The sequence below is a fragment of the Symphalangus syndactylus genome, chromosome 11, assembly GCF_028878055.3.
Source record: "Symphalangus syndactylus isolate Jambi chromosome 11, NHGRI_mSymSyn1-v2.1_pri, whole genome shotgun sequence".
Classification (NCBI taxonomy): domain Eukaryota; kingdom Metazoa; phylum Chordata; class Mammalia; order Primates; family Hylobatidae; genus Symphalangus; species Symphalangus syndactylus.
In genome coordinates this window covers 129,332,484-129,347,945 of record NC_072433.2, presented here as the reverse complement: position 1 = coordinate 129,347,945, position 15,462 = coordinate 129,332,484, and positions in this window count along the sequence as shown.

Here is a 15,462-nt window from a genome sequence, read left to right as displayed (position 1 = left end):
TGGCATAGAGTGGAGCGTGGGGACCATTTCTGGAGCACTCATCACCCCCCAGCCCACCGGCAGAGCTCAGCATCGTTCCTGCGTTACACCATGGGGTGTCTCAGCCTCCTCATGAGGGAGCTACTGTTCTAGGCATTTTACAGATGAGGAAACTGAGGCAAAACAGCCTTCCCAAGGTCATCCTGCCAGGAAGTGGAAGGGGTGGGGTCAGAGGGGCTGAGCCTCCTGAGGTGAGGTCAGAGCGACTGAGGCCCCAGAAGCCTCCACCCAACAGGCTCCGTGGCCTTTGTGTGTGCAAGGGACCAGGTGTCTCTCCAGGGAGTGGGCCCGTCCAACTTCAAACCTGGCTGGACCTACCATGCCGATAAGGTCCCAGCGTGGGTTCCCACACTCAGAGCTGAGGGTTCCTCAGTGCCTGCCACCGTAGGAAGGACCAGCACAGCTTTGGGGGTTACTATTGGGCAAAGACTCGAAAACCAAGTATGAGTCTGGAGTGCTGGGAGTCAAGGCTGAGGGGTTGAGGAGCAGGGCTGGAGCACCCCGACGGGGATGGGAGTGCACTGAGGCCCTGGACCCCCGATCTGCTGCCTCTGCTGGTGGAGCTGGGATCACAGGGCTGGGTGGGACCCCTGACCAGGGACTCCACTTGTGGTCTGGGGTTGGGAACTGTGTCTCAGTGTTGTCCAAAGCTTCCCAGGTGGTTCTCATGGGCAGCCATGGGTTGTAGCGGAACAGTCTGGAGAGATCTGGGTTCAAACCGCAGCCCAGCCCTTCCTTGTTGGATCCGGGAGGCCATTCTTGCTCAGCCCTGAATGGAGCTCGCTGGACAGAGAAGGGGATGGTCTTGAACACTTGGGAACCAAAAGCCCAGTGGGGCTGCAGCATCTGCCGTTCTGTGGTGGGAGAGGCTGGGGGTGGCTATGGGCGTCCTTGGAGGGCCTGTAGTTTATTCTCTGAGTCACACACTGTGGCGCACACAGAGTCCCCTGGGCAAGCTCGTTCACAGATGAGACTCAGGGTCAGAAAACCTAATGCTAGGCCTGTGCCGGGGACCCAAGCCTTCCTCCAGGTGAGTGCCACCCACAGCCGGGAGAGAATGACAGGATGTAAACGCAAAGAGGCACGGTGGGGAGACCTGCTCCTGCCGTCCGCTCTCCCCCATCCACCAGGATGAAGGGGCCAGGCCCCAGCATGGCACTGGGTGGGGAATCAACGACAGGCTGGTGACCAGAGGACAGCGCCCAAGCCTGGCTGAGATAGGCATGAGTGGCGGCTGGTTCCGGGGCCTGATGACAAAGGCTGATGTGTATTGAGCACGTTCTGCACATGGGGCGAGTGCCAAGGCCTCCCATGGAGGGGCTCACTTCACCTCCCAGGACCCCTGTGAGGAAGGGACCCGAGGAACCATTTTACTGCTGGGGAGACGGCAGCTCACAGGTTATGGCAGCTCACAGGTTATGGCACTGTCCCAAGATCACATGATGGGCAAGCAACGGCACCAGGTTCCCACCCAGGCCACCTGCGCCCCAGAGTCCACAAGCTGAGCTTCCTCACTCCAGGGCCACCGCCCGGGAGCCCCTCCTCCTGCATGGCCCTACCAGGCCCCCGCAGCACATCTCACCCCTTCCTGGAGCAGCCCCTGCCCCTCCCTGCTCCAGGCCCTCCTTACCTGACAATGAAGGGGCCGGGTGCGGCAGAGGTGACAGAGGTGACCAGTTGGCGGGTAGGAGTGGACACAGTGGGGCTGGCCCTCCCCCAGGGGACACCCCCCGACGTGGTAACAGGGGAGCTGGGGGACAAGAGGCCAGGCTGGGCCATTTGTGGCATCACAAAGTCCTGCCCTGGGCTTGCTGGGGTGCCCGGTCAGTGGTGGGCAGCCTCAGGGTGGCTCTGCCTGAGGGCCCAGCCGGCCCCATTCCTGTCCTCTGCTGCAGCTCCTCCAGAGCATCTGCAGCCTCGGTGGTGGCACCTGGAAAAGGGGCACATCTTGCCAAGGTGTGCGCAAGGGGCAGGATGGGTTGCTGTGATGATGGGTAGACAGGGCCCTGCACACAGTAGGTGCTCAGTAAACAACTGCTGAAGGACGTGCCTTTCCCACGGTCACATGCACGCAGGTGCTGGCACAGGGCTGAAACCCAGACCAAACTCGGTGCCCACCGGTGCCTCCTCCCAGGCAGCCCTGCTGGCTGCGAGGGTGTGGGAGCCCTGGGGATGGAGGTTTCTACCAACCTAGGTGCCCTGCCTGTGCCTTCTCCCAGGCAGCCCTGCTGGCTGTGGGGATAGAGGTTTCTACTTGTCCTGCCTTCATTCCATTTCCCGTAAGGGAGGAAATTCTCCGTGGCACTCGCCTGCTGGACTGACACTCCTCCACCAGTTGACACATTTAGAATCGGGCCAGGGCTTGGTCAGCTTGGAGCCTTCCACCAGGAGAATGAGGCTCAGGAGGCTGCTGGCCTTGGGGGGAGCTCTGGGTGGGACCCTTCTTGAGGGGTGAGACCCCCTCACCACCAAGTTTCTGCCCACAATTCGTTGTCTGCCCATAGTTATTCTCCTAAGAGCTGCCCTTGCATGGGCAGCCGCTGCGAGGGAGGAGAAATGCACGCCCATCTCTCCACCGCTTCCCCTCGGCAGCCATCTCCACCCAGCACTGCTTCCCCACCCCCAGGGACACCTCCTGCCCTCCTCACGTGGACACCAGCACTTTGCCCCAGATCCCAGGGTGAATAGCGCTGCTGCTTAAGGACAGCACAGATGCTAGGAAGATAAGGCAGATGACATCAGAAATGTTCAGAAGGTCGTCCGTGCCAGCTGTGGGAACAGCCCGAGGGGCCAGGCCTGTGGACACCTGGGCCTCTCTGACAGGTGGCCTTTGCAGATCAGATGGAGCATGTGTCCTTCTGTGTTGATGTGGGCTTTCCAGTCAGAGCTGCAAAAGGAGACACGAAAATCACAGCTCATTCCAAGAGGTGCCTGGAGCCAGCAGCACCCAGCAGCATCGTCACCACTGCAAGCAGCCACCAACGCCGACCTGAGAATGAACCTGAGGGCCAGGGAGGAGGCGGCTTAGCCTCCAGTGTCAGCAGTGCAGTTCGGCAGGGCCTGCTAATCGTCTTGCTCAAGTTTCAAACTCTGTTTACCGAATGACCACAGAAGCATTTTAATAACAAACACCTCACTTGAAGGCCAATATGAAAAATTTTACATAAAAAATTAATTTTACTGGTTTAAATTGTTTTTATACATTAAAATGGATACATTTACTTATTTTTTTGAGACAGGGTCTCACTCAGGCTGGAGTGCAGTGGCGTGATCATAGCTCATTGCAGCCTCGACCACCTGGACCCAAGCAAACCTCCCACCTCAGCCTCCCAAGTAGCTGGGACTACAGGTCTCACTGCCACATCTGGCTAATATGATTTTTAATTTTTGTAGAGATGGGGGTCTCATTACGTTGCCCAGGCTGGTCTCCAGCTCCTGGGCTCAAGCGATCCTCCTGCTTTGGCCTCCCAAAGTGCTGGGATTAAGGGATGAGCCAGCACGCCCAGCCAAAACGGATACATTTACATATTGTAAATTTAGTAATGGCCACACAGCTCATAAGTGACGATGCCAGGCTCAGGACCCATCTTTGGGTTCTAATAAAGTATTTTCTAGCCTCTGTCCTGTCTAACAATACAGCTGAAAAAAAACTGGGTACAGCTACGCTTTTATGTGCCTAAGGGTCAGCAAGATGCCAGAGATGACTGTGCATTGTATGGCTAGGCACCGTCTGGATGAGTAACTGAATGCAGTTGAGTGAGATTCATAAATTACACCTGCTCCATGGCAAGCTGGACTTTGTCAGGCAAGAGGCTCCTGCACTCCTGCTATCAGACAGGAAGGACCAGACAATTCAGTGACTGCACCTCTTGTCTCACCTCAGCTCTTCCACCTCTCAGGCCTTGCCTCTACTCCAGTGCAACGTCTTTCTCTGTTGGTGATGCACAACCTACCTGCCTTCACAGCATTTAGACGAAGTGGCCTTTTGTTTCGAGGTTGTCAAATGGGAGACGCAGACAGCATTTCTTCGAGGCTTGGGCGGTGGTTGTGCGAGAGTGGACGCTAAGTCCGGGCCAGCACTGAGTGCTGTATCCCAGGGACACAGGAGCCCGTTCTGCATGTGGGTCTGCGACACGTAAGGGCCTCTCAAGCGTGGGGTCCGTGGCAGGTGCCCTCCGGCCTGGGTGTAAGGCCAGTGCCGATTATTGTTGTGAAAGCCCCACATTCCTTTCAGAACAGCTTTGGCAATCGACTGCTTTACCGCAGGGTGCTGCCTTCATGATCCTGAGGTCGTGGGTAAAAATCTCCACTTTCAACCACAAGGCTGCTTTGAGGATTGCAACACTTGGGCAGCAGAGGTTTATGTCCGCTGCTGGTTTCTAAGCCAGCCTGTGCCTGTGCTTGCACAGGAATGGGCAGGAACTCTGATTCATACAGATAAAAAGCTGCAAATTATAAGAGTCTCAGATTGTTCTCTCTGTGTGTGCTCCAACTCACAGGTTTTGGGAGAAGCCTGGGTATGCTGAGGGCTTACGAAGTCGAGATGACCTCACACCACAAGGTGACAGGTTGGTGGTTCCAATGTGCCAATCTCTGATGCATCACATTTGTGAACTGGCCACTTCCAGTGCAGTTACAAATGAGATTTTAAGTGAAAGCTTAATAAGTAAAGTATTTTGGAGCTCTGGAAGGCCTGCAGGATTTGGCTGGTCACCAACGCCACTAATGCCAAGCAGAGGCCAGGTTCTGCTGGGGTCCCACAGGGAAGCTCCTCCTCCCAGGATGCCAAGGTCTGGCTTCTACCTCCATGTAGCTTCTCCTTCTGGTCCCAGTGCTTATCACTGGGTTTTCGAGAACACATCTAAGGGTTGGGCGTGGTGGCTCACACCTGTAATCCCAGCATTTTGGGAGGTCAAGGTGGGTGGATCACTTGAGGTCAGGAGTTCGAGACCAGCCTGGGCAACATGATGAAACCCTGGCTCTATTAAAAACACACAAAAAATTAGCCAGGCATGGTGGCGTGTGCCTGTAGTCCCAGCTACTCAGGAGGCTGAGGCAGGAGAATCGCTTGAACCTGGGAGGCAGAGGTTGAAGTGAGCCAAGATGGCCCCATTGCACTCCAGCCTGAGCAACAGCACAGGACTTAGATAAACCCAGGGCAAAGTGCACTTTGTATGTCTAGAGACAAAATTCTTCAAAGGATTGCCCAGGGTGTGAGATGTGTGATAATCTGGTGGCTCCTGGACGAAGCAATAATCTCATTTAATCCTTTTCCAATTCTTGCTCCTTCAAAAGTCTTTTGAGGACTTTCTGAGTCCTCAGAGAGAAAGTCTGTTTGGTACTTAATGTATGTTTAAAAAACCTTAATATTTCTTAATCCTCCCCCGGGATTTTTTTGAAGAGAGAAAGCAACTGTATCTAATGCTGTTTTGTTTTTATATTACTTTTACCTTCTACTTAATGAAAAAATCCAGCTTTTATTGATGGGAGTGATATAAAAAAATTGCGACAGTGGTCAGCAAATGACTGGTGTTTGGGACCTGTGGCCTCTAGATTTAGCGGGCTTTGGATTTGTGATCTGGGCTCCATGCCTGAGGCAGAAAGTCACGCCCTCAGTCAGCCCAAGTTGAGACCGATGTGAAGCGGCTGCAGGGGGCCTTCTGGGACATTTGCAAATGACCACGCCCTTGCTCTACTGCAAACCACGACTGGGCAAGGAGGACTGACCACCGGGCTGGGCAAGGAGGAGCTGACCACAGGCGGCTCGGACTGGGAGCCAGAAGAGCCCCCCGGGAAGCTTCGGAAAGCAGGAAGAGCAGCTGGTTTGGGCAGCCCCAAATGCCTGCACTAGCTCTGAGTATCGTTACCTAATCCCTGCGAGGGAGTGGGGAGCGGCTGTGTAGGTTCTGAGTGCAGGTTTAACGCCTGGCTCGGTTTGCTACTTGTTAGGATTTTATTTTTTTATTTTTATTTTTATTTTTGAGACGTAGTCTCGCTCTGTTGCCAGGCTGGAGTGAGTGGCGCCATCTCGGCTAACTGCAACCTCCGCCTCCCGGATTCAAGCGATTCACCTGTTAGGAATTTTAACATTCAGCGCCCAAGTGGAGAGTAGAGGAGGCTGGAGGGGCGCAACACCGCCATCTCGCGGCGACGGGATGCACAGCGCCTGTGAGGACCCAGACTGGGATCCGCCTGTCCCAGAGACTCATTTTCAGCATCAAAGCGCGTCCCTGCGCTGTCCGTAAAGAGCTTGCCATGCGGCGGGTACCGCGCAGGACTCCAGACCCGCCTCATCTTTTGAGATCCCCACAGCCCCTGAAGGAAGGGACCACTAATATCAACATTCACAGGATGGAATCGGAGGTGTCCTTGTGTTCACAGCTGGGCAGCCCACCCAGCTCGAGGGGGGAACTTGGGGAACGCTGTCTAGCTCGCAAGAGGTGGAAATGGGCTCCTGAGAAGGACGGCCGCGTGTGGCTTCACCGTCCCCTTTTGGGTTTAAAGGGAACTTCCTCGGATGGATTAGGTGTCACGGCAGCAGTGTGAGAACAGAAGCGCCCAAGCCCGTCCCCTCGGCCAGCCCCTTCAGCTCTCTGGGCCTCAGTGTCTTCACCCGTCAAACGGGGACAGGGACGCTCCTTCCCAGTGCAGGGTGGGGTCCAAGTGAGCTAGGGCAAGCCAGCGTTCAGTGCAGGGCAGCTAGGGTCTGAGTCCTTGGGGAGCTGGGCTTGGAGAAAGTGAGATCTCGTGGGCTCTGGGAAGGAGGGCCTGTGCCCTGTTCCCACACAGCACCCCCAGCGACAGGGTTCCTTGGGGAGGCCAAACCAGGGCCAGGCGTGGCCAGAAAGACCCTGCCTTTAAGGGACTGTGGAACCCTGGGCAAGGAGTGTACCCAAGTAACCAGCGTGGCCCAAGGCCAGGAGTCCCCTCTGCAAGTGTCAGATTGGAGGGGGCCCTGATGATCTTGCAGACCCTGCAGCCACCTTGGGCCAGAAGCCAAGCAGTGTCCCTGCCCTCAGAGAGCTTCTAGTCTAGTGCAGATACACACATGAAACTGCCTTGTTGAGAGGCTACCAGGAAGGAGAGGCCCCAGTGAGAGGACAGCAAATAATGGGGGAATGTGACCTGGTCAGGCCATCAGGGAAAGCTTCCTGAGCAGAGGATGATGGATGAAATTTGGAGGCAGAGTGGGCACTGCCTGGGAGGCAGGGAGGGGAGAGCGTTTCAGAAAGAGAGAGGAGCATGTGCCCGGCAGGAAGGAGGGAGGACAGGGAGTCCCAGACTAAGGGAGGACAGTGCCAGGAGGGCCTGGAAAAGCAGAGAGGGGAGGGTCACGCCACAGCAGGCTTGGGAGGCCACGGAGGCGGCTGTGTGTGACAGGGAGGGTGACAGGGATGGCAGGAGGGAGGAAAGGAGAGGAGAGATGGAACCTGATTTGCATTTCACAATGACAACTCTGCCTGCTGGGGTGGAGAAGGGTCTGGAAGGGTCTGGCATAGGCAGGTGGGCAGAGCACCTGCGAGGTTATTACACATGATCAGGAAGGAGACTTTGTAACCTGGGCCAGGGAATGAAGGGAACAAGGCCAGTGGTCCATCCAGGGGCCCAGGGAGGGGTGGGAGGTGGGGGTGAGGGGAGCCCCAGGGATGGCACCCAGGCTTCTGTGTTACACAGTTGGATGGCTGGAGGTGGCCTTGCCAGGAAGGAACAGCTGCAGGAGGCCAGGTTTTGGAGGGAGGGCATCTGCATTCAGCCTTGGCTGTGCTGAGCCTGAGCTGCTGCTGAGCTATCCAGGGGAAACACACAGGTATGGGGTGTCTGTGTCGCCAGTGAGGGGACTGTGCAAGTGACTGTCCTAACTGAACACTTCAGAGTGAAGAGCAGCTCTGTTAACAATGCCACAACAGGGCCCCAGACAGGGCCTGTCCCGGGCAAACAGGGGCACTGGTGCACTTGCTATTGGTAGTTACGAGACAGCAGACACATGGATGGGGGTGAGATCCTTAGAGGAGGAGGGGACTCCCGGAAGCCAAGAGGAATGGCTGACCAAGAGTGGCGGAGCACAGGTGGGGACGGCCAAGAGGCTGTGCATCTGCGCCAGCACCGCGAGCATTTGGGAAGTGCAGAGTGGCCCACGGCGACCCCTGGCCATTGCTGAGGGGGAAGCTCGCTGGATGTACCCCCTAGGAGGTCACTGGGGGCCTCTGGGAGAGCTGGCAAGGAGAGGTGGCATCGTGAGTCACAATGGGGTGGAGACTGCAAATGGCCAGTTGTCTCTGGAGCAGCGCCGCTTAAATAAACATAGCTTCTGGCATCTTCGAAGGCAGCTCTCTGGTCTCCTTCCCTCCTGTGAAAGCTCTCAAGGAGGCAGTAACTCACATTCAGAGGGTGCTGTCCGAGCAGCAGGAGTGAGGGCTGCCTTTCTTCAGTGAACCAAAAATATTTGCCGAGCCTCTCCTCTGTGCCAGGCGATGCAGACAGATTTACGGCAACAGACTTGAGAGAACAAGCCGGGGGTTCAAGCCTCTGTCACAGACGCACGGGAGCCTCAGAAGCAAGCTCTCCTGCTGGGTGGGATCCGGCCCACTCCACCTCCCCCGTTCTAGGAACTGCCTGGGCCACTCATCTCCCCTCGTCAACATGAAGAGGGGACACCAGTTGTTCTACGCAACTGCTCCGGAGAGACAGGGCCAGATCCCCCATCCTCACCACAGGGCCAGATCCCCCATCTCCAAACCGGGCCAACCACCATTCCCACCACGGCCGGGGCTGAGTGTGGGGTCATGAGAGGAGGCTGTCTCTGTGGCGGTGGAGCTATGCGCTGCCTGCTTCCTGCATGAGAGCCACGTCCAGGTTCCTGTCTTCCCGTGGTCTGGCTGCCCCAAGCTGGCCTGGATTTTATGCTTTGGCGGGAGCTCAGCTTCTGTCCCGGGCAGCCGAGGGCTCGGACCGATACGGCCAGCACTGTGCATGCTCGAGTTTTAGAGAAGCCACCCCAGCCTGGGGTTGCCTTCCACAGACCCCCGCCCCCTTGCCAGAATGTCAGCACCCTAACACCCCCTGTCCTCAGTCTCTCAGCCCAGCCGGGCTACCTTTCTGACCTATTCCCCTCCAGGCTTGCCAAAACCTGCGGCCCACTCTGTTCTACCCACTGCTGGCCTTCTCCTCTCTGGGCCTTCACGTGGGTCTCCCTACGTATGGGCAGGAGGTGGACCAGTGGGGTGGAAGGAGAGCTGGGTGGTGGTCGGGCCCGGGTTTGAGTCCCAGCTCTGCCCTCAGCAGCTGCTCAACCATCTCCCAGCTCGCCGCCTAACCCTCTCCCAGCTCGCCACCTAACCCTCTCCCAGCTCGCCGCCTAACCCTCTCCCAGCTCGCCACCTAACCCTCTCCCAGCTCGCCGCCTCATCTCTAAGTGAGGAACGCTCGCTCCAGCTTCAGGGTTGGACGTGGTGATCCTCCAGGGAAGGAGGGAGGCTGGGACCAGGGACGTGTACAGAGAATGCCTGGCCCAGAGCAGAGAATCTCGTTTCTTTCTCCCTTCCGCAATGGTCAAGAACTAGCCAGGCGGGAAACATAAATGCAATGTGGAAATAAACCAAACAAAGGCGAGAAAGAGATCTCGGGTCACCTCTGTCAAGTCTGCCAAACCGCAAATGAAGCAGACTTTCTGTGGTGAAATCACTGGCAGCTTCTGTTTCTAAGAGTAGATCAAAATGGACTTCATATTTCAGTAAGCGCCTCAGAATGCAATTGGAAATCACAGAGGTATTTGCTCGATTTAAATCTTCAGTACACCTCATGTTTAATTTCAAACAGAGCTCAGATTTACAAATGCCTGCACAAAGCACTGAGATTCCCCCACTTCTGAGGCCACACAGAACGAGGAGGAGGGAAGCCCTCTTGGGAGTGACTCTTGGTTGTTCTTGTCCTGGAGGTCAGTGAAGGTCAAGCCCTCGGAGGGAAGGAGGGATGGAGGGGTAGAAAGACACAGAGACAGTGAGGCCTCAGAGTGACCACAGTGAGTTCAGATTCTGAGGCCCTGCAGAGCCAGTCTGGAGCTAGCTGGGTGGCCTGGGCTCTCCCTGAGGAGTATGACAGGGGTGCTCGGCCATCAGGGGTCGGGAGGTCCCCTCAAGCCCCTGTGCAATGCAGTGTACACAGGAGCCATTCCCACCTCTCCCGGGAACGAATGATCCACTTAGTCATCTCTTAGAAATTGAGTAGAAGCCAGAAAACCAACTAATATTCAAATATCCAAAAAAGGGCTGAAAGATCCCAGAACCCGCATTGAGGCAAGTAGGAGGGTGGAGCCCAAGTCCAGATGTAGAGACCCCTATCATGACAGGGACGGGTCTGCTTCCCAGGGCAGGCATCAGCTCACTGCTTTATATACATTGTCTCCTTTGAGGCTCTCAGCAGACTGTGGGGTCGGTACTATGGTTACTGTCACTTAAAGATGAGGAAACTGAGGCAAAGCAAGGGTAGGTGGCTTGCCCTGGGCCACCCAGCTGGAAGTGGTGGGGCCAGGATTCCAATTGGGCACTGGCCGGAGCCAAAGTCTACAGCTTCCTCCATGGTGCCTCACGCTGCATTTCAAGAAAAAGGAGCCCATGAACAGATCAGAGCAGGTGCACCCCAACTCCAGTGGCACCCCTCAAGTCTGAACCCCAGCAGGGTGCAGGGCTGGGCCTCTTGTGAAACCCTGTGGGGGGGATGGAGGGAGCTGGGGAGCATCTGACCCACAGATGACAGGGCTTCAAGAGATAAGGAGAGCCGGAACTTAGGTCTGGGATACGGGGGGAATGGGGCAGAGCGGCTCCTGAGATGGGACAGGACGCGGGCTCCAGAAGCACAGGTCGGGGCCTCAGACTGACATGGGGAACGCTCAGGGGAGCAGGCTCTGTGGCGGCGGTGGGGTCGTGACTTCAGCCTTGAACTTGGGACACAGTGGAAAGTACTCATGACAATTTATTGTGCACCTTCTGTGAGCCCAACGCTGCTGAGCACTTTCCAGAGGAAGACACTGTGGTCAGAGTGGTTGCCAAGGGTTCCTGAGAGCAAGTGGGATGGAAACCAGGTCAGTGAGACTGAGCCCCTGCCCTCTTAGCCACTGTGTTCCTCTCGTGATGATGTCACCTGGGCACTGAGTAGCACTTTCCCGTAGGGTGTAGTTCACAACACTAGGACCTAGTGAGTAGCCTCTTATCACCCTGACACCTGACCGCTGTCTGCTTTTGTTCTGCTTTTGTCTCCTGCTCTGCACTGTCACTGTGTGAAAGATGACACAAGTAAGAATGGGTGGTCAGATCATCCCTCAGGAAAAACAAGGAGCTGGAAGCCACCTGCCTTTCTAGAGGTTCTACAGTAGACAGATGAAGAGAGAGGTCTGTAACACCCATGAAGTGAGGGGAATTTTGGGTCAGTGCAGTATCATAGAGGGAACACAGGCTCTTTCTCCTTATGATGGGGACTGAGGCATGGAGAAGGGATGTTAATACACCCATCCACCCATCCTAACATCTTCTGCCATCAATTCATGTATCCACCCATCCATCCATCTTCCATCATCCATCCATCTTCCTTCCATATACCCACCACCATTCATCCATCCATCCATCCATCCATCCTCCTTCCTTCCTTCCATCCACCCTCCATCCATCCATCCATCCTTTCCTTCCATCTACCCTCTACCCTCCATCCATCCATCCATTCATCTTCCTTCCATTAACACCATCCATCCATCCATCCACCCACCCGTCTTCCATGCACCCAGCCATCTATTCATCCATCCATCTTCCCTCCTTCTATCCACCTTCTACCATCCATCCATCAATCCATCTTCCATCCACTCATCTTCCTTCCATCCATTCATCCACCCATCTTCCTTCCATTAAAACTCTACCCTCCACCATCCATCCATCCACCCATCTTCCTTCCATCCATCCATCCACCCATCTTCCTTCCATCCATCCATCCATCCATCCATCCATCTTCCTTCCTTCCATCCACCCAGCCATCTATTCATATATCCATCTTCCTTCTATCCACCCTCCGCCATCCATCCATCCACCCATCTTCCTTCCTTCCACTCATCCATCCATCTTCCTTCCATTAACCCTCCACCATCTGTCCATCCATCCATCCATCCATCCATCCATCCATCCATCCATCCATCTTCCTTCCTTCCATCCATCCTGCTAAATGTGAAGCATTGTAAGAAGTACAAAGATAAAGTTTGATAAAAACAGAAAACCACTGATGACTGTGGAAACTGGGTGATAGTTCTGTAGGTTCGTTATACAATTTCTCCCTGCTTTTACATATGTTTGAAATTTTCCATAAGAGGTTAAAGAGATGACGTGTGAAAGGTGGGAACTAGGAGTTGCAGTCTTGGACACACCTGCCACACAGAGGCAGCGGACGTGCAGCTCTTCCTGGGCTCCCTGAAGGCAGTGATCCTAGAGGCTGGGAGGCCCTGGCAGAACACAGCCACCCGGAGAGGCCTTGCAGATTCAAGAGCAGGAGGGAGGAAGGGGAAAGGGAAGAGGGAGAGAATGAGAATGAACCTCAGGCCTGAGAATGGGCATGGGCTGGGGGTCTTCCTGTGTGTGTCCCAGCTCTGCCCATTGGACAAGGCTCTCTGACACAGAACATTCTGGCTGCCTTTGGGTCTGTCAACTGTTCACAGGCAGCGGCCTCAGCCTGGTGAGATAACCTGCTAGTCAAAGCTGCTAGCTGCCCAAAAAGGTTTTGAGGAACCGTTGCATAGCCCCACGTGAGCTGAAGGAGATCTGTGTTTATCCCAAACAGAATGGGCTCTATGAATGGCTGTGGGAGGCCAGGGAGCTCGCTGGAATTGCAAAAGCAAAACAAAACAAAACTGTGCATGGGGTGGGTGTTCTGTGCACTAGGTTCTCCTGTGCACTGCGGGTGTTCTGTGCACTGCGTGTGTTCTGCTGTGTACTGTGTACTCTCCTGTGGACTCTGTTCTGTGCACTCTGGGTTCTCCTGTGCACTCTGTTCTGTGCACTGTGTGTGTTCTCCAGTGTACTCCGTGTGTTCTCCTGTGCATGGAGTATGTTCTGTTGTGTACTGTGTTCTCCTGTGCACCATGCATGTATATTCTGTGCAGTGTGTGTGTTCTGTGCACTGTGTTCTCCCGTGAACTGCATGTTCTCCTGTGCACTGCAGGTGTTCTCCCGTGCACTGCATGTTCTCTTGTGCACTGTTCTCCTGTGCACTGTGGGTGTTCTCCTATGCACTGTGTCCTGTGCACCATGTGTTCTCCGGTGCACTGTGTGTTCTCATGTGCACTGTGTTCTCCTGTGCACTGTGTGTTCTCCTGTGTACTGTGTGTGTTCTCCTGTACACTGCGTTCTGTGCACTGTGTGTTCTCTTGTGCACCGTGTGTGTTCTCCTGTGCAGTGTGTTGTGCACTGTGTGTGTTCTCCTGTGCACTGTGTGTTCTCCTGTGCATTGTGTTCTCCTGTGCACTGTGTTCTCCTGTGTACTGTTCTTCTGTGCACTGTGTTCTCCTGTGCACTGTGTGTGTTCTGTGTACTGTGTGTTCTCCTGTGCACTGTGTATTCTCCTGTGCACTGTGTGTGTTCTCCTGTGTACTGTGTTCTCCTGTGCACTGTGTGTTCTCTGTGCACTGTGTGTGGGTGTTCTCCTGTGCACTGTGTGTGTTCTGTGCAGTGTATTCTCCTGCGCACCGTGTTCTCCTGTGCACTGTGTGCATGTTCTCCTGTGCACTGTGTATTCTCCTGTGCACCGTGTGTTCTCCTGTGCACTGTGTGTATTCTCCTGTGCAGTGTGCGTGAATTCTCCTGTGCACTGTGTGTGCGTGTTCTGTGCACTGTGTTCTCCTGTGCACTGTGTGTGTTCTCCTGTGCAGTGTGTGTTCTCCTGTGCACTGTATGTATTCTCCTGTGCAGTGTGCGTGAATTCTCCTGTGCACTGTGTGTGCGTGTTCTGTGCATTGTGTGTTCTCCTGTGCACTGTGTGTTCTCCTGTGCACTGTGTGTGTTCTCCTGTGCAGTGTGTGTTCTCCTGTGCACTGTGCGTGTGTTCTCCTGTGCACTGTGCGTGTTCTCCTGTGCACTGTGTGTGTGTTCTCCTGTGCACTGTGTTCTCCTGTGCACTGTGTGTGTTCTCCTGTGCACTGTGCGTGTGTTCTCCTGTGCACTGTGTGTGTGTTCTCCTGTGCACTGTGTGTTCTCCTGTGTACTGTGTGTTCTCCTGTGCACTGTGTGTGTGTTCTCCTGTGCACTGTGCGTGTGTTCTCCTGTGCACCGTGTATGTGTTCTCCTGTAGCAAGGCTCACCTGGCTTTCATCAGAATTTCAGTGATCTGTAACTCACAAAAGGTTAAGAAACTCTGGCTTAGTGATAAATAAAACCAGGGGGTCACATTTGGCCTGAAGAGTAACGTGATGTGATGAGCGGCATTGCTGGAGGGAGGGCTCCTTGGCCGCAATAGTGACATGGATTTGAACACTATTCTGAGACCCCCCTCAGGAGTGCTCGTTCTTAGTGACTTGGGGATGACTGTCATCTACAAACTCCTCTGGTGAGCCAAAGCCTCTGCGGATGTCACCTGAGCCTGTCCTCCCAGCGGCCTATGCGGCGGGAATTCCTATCATCCCCTGTCCACACAAGAGAGAACCAGACAGCACAGGTGAAGGACACAGCCAGGAAGGGCGCCACCAGATCCGAAAGGCTTCCGGAGTGATCTAAAATGGGTGATCCGTCCATGGCATTCTGGAGGCAGCAGGATAAAGCACAGAAGACTGCTGGTCTTTAAGGTCTAGGCCAAAAGCTAAGCAAAGATGCTAAGGCCCAGCAGGGTTTCTGCAGGCCTGAGGGTCTGGGGACACTTACAGTAAAGAACTCTGCCTGCAGGAAGGGCTGGCAGGTTGCCAGGATTGCAGTGATTGCCCTGCAAGGCACTCTTTCGGAATCAGCCCAGAGAACAAGAGGCATGAGACAGCTTCCACCATCACACTGTCATGAGGCAACATGACGTACGCAGAAGACAGAGAAGGGGCCTGGCACGGGTCACAGGAGATAAAAGGCAAGGAAGGCGAGGGACCTGTCTGCCAAAGCGAGGACAGCGAGGACAGGGCAACTGCAGACACGCACACACAGACACCCGAAGACATGTGAGCACACGCACATGCGGATGTGCACATGCACAGACGTGCACTGATAACACAGAGACGCTTGTGCACATGCACACAGACGTGCACTGATACACACATACACACACACAAACACACCTGCCTTCCTCCCACAAGCACAGTGACTGCCCCTTTCCTCATCTTTGTTCTCATCCCACACACCCCAGGCTCCTTCATCCCAAACTCCCCGCAGGCTGGCTGGCTGATTCCAGCCTTCCCAGGTCTCTAATCTTAAAGACAAC